The sequence below is a fragment of the Periplaneta americana genome, chromosome 9 (assembly GCF_040183065.1).
Source record: "Periplaneta americana isolate PAMFEO1 chromosome 9, P.americana_PAMFEO1_priV1, whole genome shotgun sequence".
NCBI lineage: Eukaryota > Metazoa > Arthropoda > Insecta > Blattodea > Blattidae > Periplaneta > Periplaneta americana.
In genome coordinates this window covers 105,053,145-105,059,148 of record NC_091125.1, presented here as the reverse complement: position 1 = coordinate 105,059,148, position 6,004 = coordinate 105,053,145, and the positions used below count along the sequence as shown (strand labels likewise).

The window sequence follows — 6,004 nt, the reverse complement described above, 5'->3', positions numbered from 1 at the left end:
ATTTCATGAAGTCACAGAAGGTATCCATACGGCAGAATTGACGCATGCAATGGATTCGTCCCCTTGCATTCTAGAGAGAAATAGCCAAAGTAGTGATCGTAAACATAATGGAGCACAATTTTATTAAATGTTAAATATGAGTAAATATAATGGAAGTCTTAACACTAATATGGATGCATTTCAATTGAAGTAATGAAGCAATAGAGAATTGATACATAAATATAATACAATACAATGCAATTCAATTATATATAATGCAATTGAGAATTAATAAATAAATATAATTTGTTTATAATTTAAGTTAATGAAGTAATTGAGAATTGGTACACAAGTGCACTTTGTGATGTTGAAGTAATGAATAAATGTTTTGATGGAGATGCATATTATGTTTACGATTTTGTAGATTTTGTTGATGGCTGTGGATCTCGACGGCTTGATTGGCTGCCGAAAAGGTGAGCGGAGTTATCTTTCGATCTAGAGATGTGTATGTTCGTGCCTTGTTGCGCGTTTTTTTTTTTTACGTCTTAGTTCGGAAGTCCCATTAGGTAGTCAGAAAAGCACGCACAGATGCATGTCTAGGTGTGAGGAGATGCTACGCGAGCCACCAAAGCCAATTTCTTCCAAATTTATAAAAGAGAACTACTGAACAGTAGTGGCGGGCCATTATTAACTTCCCCTTCATGATCCTGTGACTCAACGTGTCGAAGGGGTGGCAACAAGGAAATGTGCCAGAATTACGAAGTTCGGTGTATAGTACGTAATGATTTGTGTAATTTTTTGAAAGGCTTTTATAAAACTGATCCCTGCCAAATTGGCAATGTTTGGTAATGCTAACCTAGTCATATGTATTACTACTGAGGATGTAACAGAATATAATTTATGTTTTAGGACTGTAAATGTGGTACAAAATTTAGTTGTGGTTTCACTTCAGACATATATGCGAATGCGTCCGTAAATTGTCTAGGAAAAATTTCTATCACAATTAGTTGTAAATTTTGCGCGAATTTCGTTAAATGCTGTTATAAGATATTTGATGTGGTTCTTAATATGTAAAAACAAACGAATTCTCTCTAAATTCGTGTTCTGAGGCACATTTTCTTGGCGAAACAGGATCGATCTCTCCATAGCTAACTTCTCTTGCAAATTTATGCCTTATTTCGATATTATTTCAGGTCCTTTATGGAGATTGATGATACGTTGTGCTGAGGGATGCTGTGGATCATAAAGTGTACAGATGCACCATAACCACTAAGTGGTTTAAACACTAACGGACAGTTTGTTAGTAAGTTTTTATTATTCCCATTTTTATATGAGCTACTATATTGTCTAGCATTATTGGTAATTTTATTTTATTCTTGGCCTAATTTATTTTTAAGTATTAAAAATATTTCTAGGACATTATATTCAAACTGAAAATAGCGAAATATATTGATTTATAGTTGCGGTCTGATAAATTAGAAGACGAAATTTTCTACAATTTTGTTCTGTCTAATTTCAGGTCATATCGGAAACTATATTGAGAATAGCGGTTCATAGGTTGAAATTGTAAGAGTAACTTGTAAATTCATTTCATTGAAATGATATTGAAGATGTTCGGTCATACGAAGTATTTCTTTTATACAATCAAATTCAGATTGTGACCTACTTCTGGGAAATTGCTATTTTAGCAAGGAAATGGAAAATGTGGTTTTTATAGTGAACAAAATAATGAATTGGTAACTGCAGTTGAAATTCTGGACAACGTTTATTTACTAGTGTTGATATGCTATTGCTTGCTTCACTCGGAGTTTTGCTGGAATGGTATAAATCTTCGTCTTTCATTTTTATTTTTTAGTCTTTAAAATTTCGATAACTCTATTTTTAACTTAATTTTGCATTTGACTTCTTAGATGTAGTGCACGAAAGTGGATACTGGCATTGCTCGAACTATTTTTTTAATGATTTGTAGTTTATTATGCATGAGAAGTCTCTTTTTCTAGAGTTTAGAACCATGGGGAAAAATGGCTCCGAAGGGCCACTGCACTCAAAGCCACCTTACCTCACTCCACCGACCCTCTCCTCCGCCTGGTCATCGCCGGCTGCTAGTATAGCAGCCGGCGATGGCCTGGTGCTTCTCTAGACACGCTTCATTCAGTGGCGGGTATGGCTTAGATCTCGGGACGACAGTTTCAGGAAGAGTGGCGGAAAGAATTTTTTTGTTACTTACACATAGGTCTGTTGCTTAATATGTAGGTTTAAAATTGCGCATATAAAACGTTTCAATATTAAACGCCACTTTGATCGGCAGCATAAAGCGGACTTCGGTGATCTTACAAGCATTTATTTACAATTTTAAAAGCTATTTTCGTAATATTTTTGAAAAGATACAAAACAAGATATGTTTATGGTATTTTCAGGATTTAGATACTTAATAAAATAATAAGTATCTGGAACTGAACTTGTTTAAAACTTTGAGTGCATATTAGGCCTACTTGATGCGTTATCTTTCCAAGAAAGATTTTCAGATGTAACTGCAATGGACATGGAGATGTGTCTGTTCAATAATCCATTTGTATTTGATGTTACCCAAACATCAGAGCCACTAGAGATGCAAAAGAGCACGCCACTAAAGCGTTTAGAAAAAAAATGGATTAGATCTCTTTAAATACCTACCAGAGGAGCAATTCCCTAATCTGCGCACATTTTCAATGCGTATGGTATCTGTTTGGCTCGACTTACTGTTGTGAGCTGTTTTTCTTTTCAAAATGAATATGACCAAAAGTATCTCCAGGTCTAGGATCACAAACATTCATTTAGTTTCAGTATTACGGTTGAGTTGTTATATTTTAGAGCCAAATATATCCTTTTTAGTTTATAACAAGAAATTTCGGGGGCAATCAACTACAAAAAAGAAATGAAAAGCAGCAGTATAGGCCTACAGTAGTATTTTGTTTCATTCATATCTCATATATTTTGTTTAATATGTTTTAAAGTTAAATGACAGTGGAGCTTAGTTTTACTTTCTTTAGTATTTATAAAAAGAAAATTGATTTTGTTGATCATTATATTGTGTTTAATATGTTTTCAAGTTAAATGACAATGGAGCTTAGTTACTTTATTGGGTTTTAAAAAGAAACAATTTATGTTGAGAATTGTATCTTTTAATATATTGTGCAGTTAAATGACAATGGAGCTTTGCTTTTTTCTTTATTGTTTTTAAAAAAGAAATACTTTATTATGCCGATCACAAGGCAGTTCAAGAATTTTTTGTGCACATGATAAAGGAATAGTTATAAAATTAGAAAATATATAATTTGCCTAATGACAGTAGGTGGCCGTCATAATTATTGTATGATACGTGTACTTCCTATAAACAAAATACTGTAAAGATTTTGAAATAAGAAATAAGAGCGGAGAAATTACTGATGCGCAAGGTGTGTCGAATCCACCACTGCACTTGACTTAGCAAAACAACTGCGTTACCCCTCGCCTGTCAATCAAACGAATGTGGAGTAGGAACGTTCCCTCTACTTTGCTGATACTCCCCATAGCTGGTTTAGAAGTTATCTTGACGATTTTTGCTGTCTTATATGCTAATTTTGACTAAATCTTGGTCACATTCCTAGTGACTTGATTACTTCTGGATGTTTATGCCTTGAGAATGTTCGAAAGTAAGAATTGTTGATTTGTTTCACTCCTATTTTTAATAAGTTACAGTAATATTAACTTCGTATGGAGTATACTGATGTTTGGTTTCCAATTTCTTTAGATGGAGCTCCTGTCCGAAGTGAAACCTCTACACTCAATGCACCAGCTAACTGAAAGGATATAGCTTTCCTGTGTAAGCCATTGTCTACACAAAGTTAGCTATAATAGGTACTTCATCCGCAACTTTTTTCTGGTATGAGATTTGGTTAGTTCTAATGTCCTTTCCTTTAATTTAAGACTGTTTTTAGGGAACTATTTGATAAAGTGAACAGGAGTTTGTGGGATGTAAATACATTCAATAGGTTTGTTATAATTTATGAACATAGTTTTAAGTGATGTGTTTTCCTAACATTGCTAGTTGCATTCGTTAGTGTTAACTGAACGATTCCTTAACTTCTATTTACAGGAAATCTTATTTTTTCACTTCGCTTCTAAACTTTTAATAATTTCCTGTTCAAATTTTTAATCGGCCCTTAGTGTAAATAATTATAGAAACCGCAACGCTGCAAACTACGCTCTCGGGCGGTCGCTCGTAAGTTCCGTTTAGCAGACGATTATTGAACTATTATGTAAAGCATTTAATGCAAGTCTAAATACTGCACCAAGTTAAGAAACGAGATACTGAAACTGCCGCCTTGTTTATTGTATCAGTTAAGAAAGCTGATTTGGTCAAACTTCTTAGCCGATATTTAAAAAGGTCGATAAAATTCTCTTCATATTAGGGCTGTTAAGCCAGGCGATAGTTGTGAAAATACATTTATAATAGCTAATGCAACTACATAATTTTCTTGGTTCGTTATATCTTCTTTCTACTCTTTAAATAATGTACTGAAAGTTCTGATACATAGCTTTACATTTTAGAGAGAAAAAACTGGGAAAACTTATACATTTGACTCTTAATCAATACTGTTGTAAGTTGAAAGAATGTAACAGAACTAATCTGATGGTAATATTTCAGGAAAAGTACGAAGTTCCTGGTTCCTCGACAGCCAGGTGATGGCGATACGAGCTGCAAACTTCCTGATATGCCATGTGTGTTAACACAGGAATGTGGAACAACTCGTTGTAGAACAAAGATTGGAACAAGAGAAATGCGAGGTTTCCTTCAGTGTGGCAACGCAATGTGAACTGCAAAAAAACTGTCCTATGTTTTCCTGTGATATGTAAACATTGTAATTTTAATAAAAATAAATCGGTTCATGCTTTATTAATCTTGTTTGAATTTTTGTGTTTAAATAAAAAAAAAAACTTTTAAATTTCCCAGAATTGGCACATCTTTAAACAGTAAGGGTCGATTTCGCAAAGCTTATTTAACTGTCGCTTAAAATATTGACACTTAAAGGAACAATGCAGTTCACCAATACAAATTGGTCTTCAAGCTCTTATTAAACTAAATTTAGGCCTAAGTTAATTTTTGTCAATATTTAGTAATTCAAATAATTAATCCTGCATTGACAATTTTAATCATGAGAATGAATTTATTTGAACGTGATTTCTTACATAGACGTGCGAGAATTTCCGAAAGCGAAAATTTTAATACAAAGGACGAGAAAGATTAGCAAATGCAGTTTAAGCTAAACAAAACATAAGCATTGTATGGGTATATTTTGATTAGTACAGAAGGTGACTTAGAATTTCCAACTGATAAGTACCTACTTCGTAACATTTAAATTATAAATTTATTGAAGAAACTTTTAATCAATCTTCGGTTGCCTAAAATACAACTAAAGTAATACGAGTAACAAATTTATCATGTAAGCCTAATTACATTTGAAGGCAATGGAATAGCGCAAATTAATGTAGTCTCTTGACATTGGCGTGAGGATTTTTGCATTGAAATCTACTTATTTCCAATCTTTTCTAAATTCTGTCCACCCTTTTTTGTTTTGATTTTATTAGGTTTGAGGTTACCACTGTTTATTTTGTCTTAATAGAACAAATGAACTCTCTATACAGTCACTACTTGCATTAACAAGGCACATGGCCTTCAAAATTACTACTGTACTAGGATTCCGAAGGCAGTGATGACTTAATTGAAAATAAAATTGACTTTATTTTAAATGCGTATTAGTTTGGTGAAATGCAAACTAATTAAATATGATTAAGTTAAATCATTAGTTAATTGTGGTTAAGCAACATGTTGATGAAATCGGTAGGCCTACTAAAAGGTTTAAACCCTGTATGTGAACGAACTAGTCGGTTTCCGTCAGATGCGTTTCCAATTCACTGCGGGCTAAAGCAAGGAGATGCACCATCACCTTTACATTTTAACTTCTCTAGAATATGCCATTAGAAAGTCCAGGATAACAGAGGGTTT

At 33.4% G+C, this 6,004-nt stretch overlaps 1 long non-coding RNA gene across 1 annotated transcript; it reads left to right on the top strand.

Moving 5' to 3' along the window:
• Positions 1–696: 696 nt before the first annotated feature.
• Positions 697–4,881, top strand: LOC138705686 (uncharacterized). The gene is made up of 3 exons (XR_011333729.1): positions 697–1,282; positions 3,749–3,880; positions 4,646–4,881. It is a non-coding gene; the product is annotated as an uncharacterized lncRNA (long non-coding RNA).
• Positions 4,882–6,004: the final 1,123 nt, after the last annotated feature.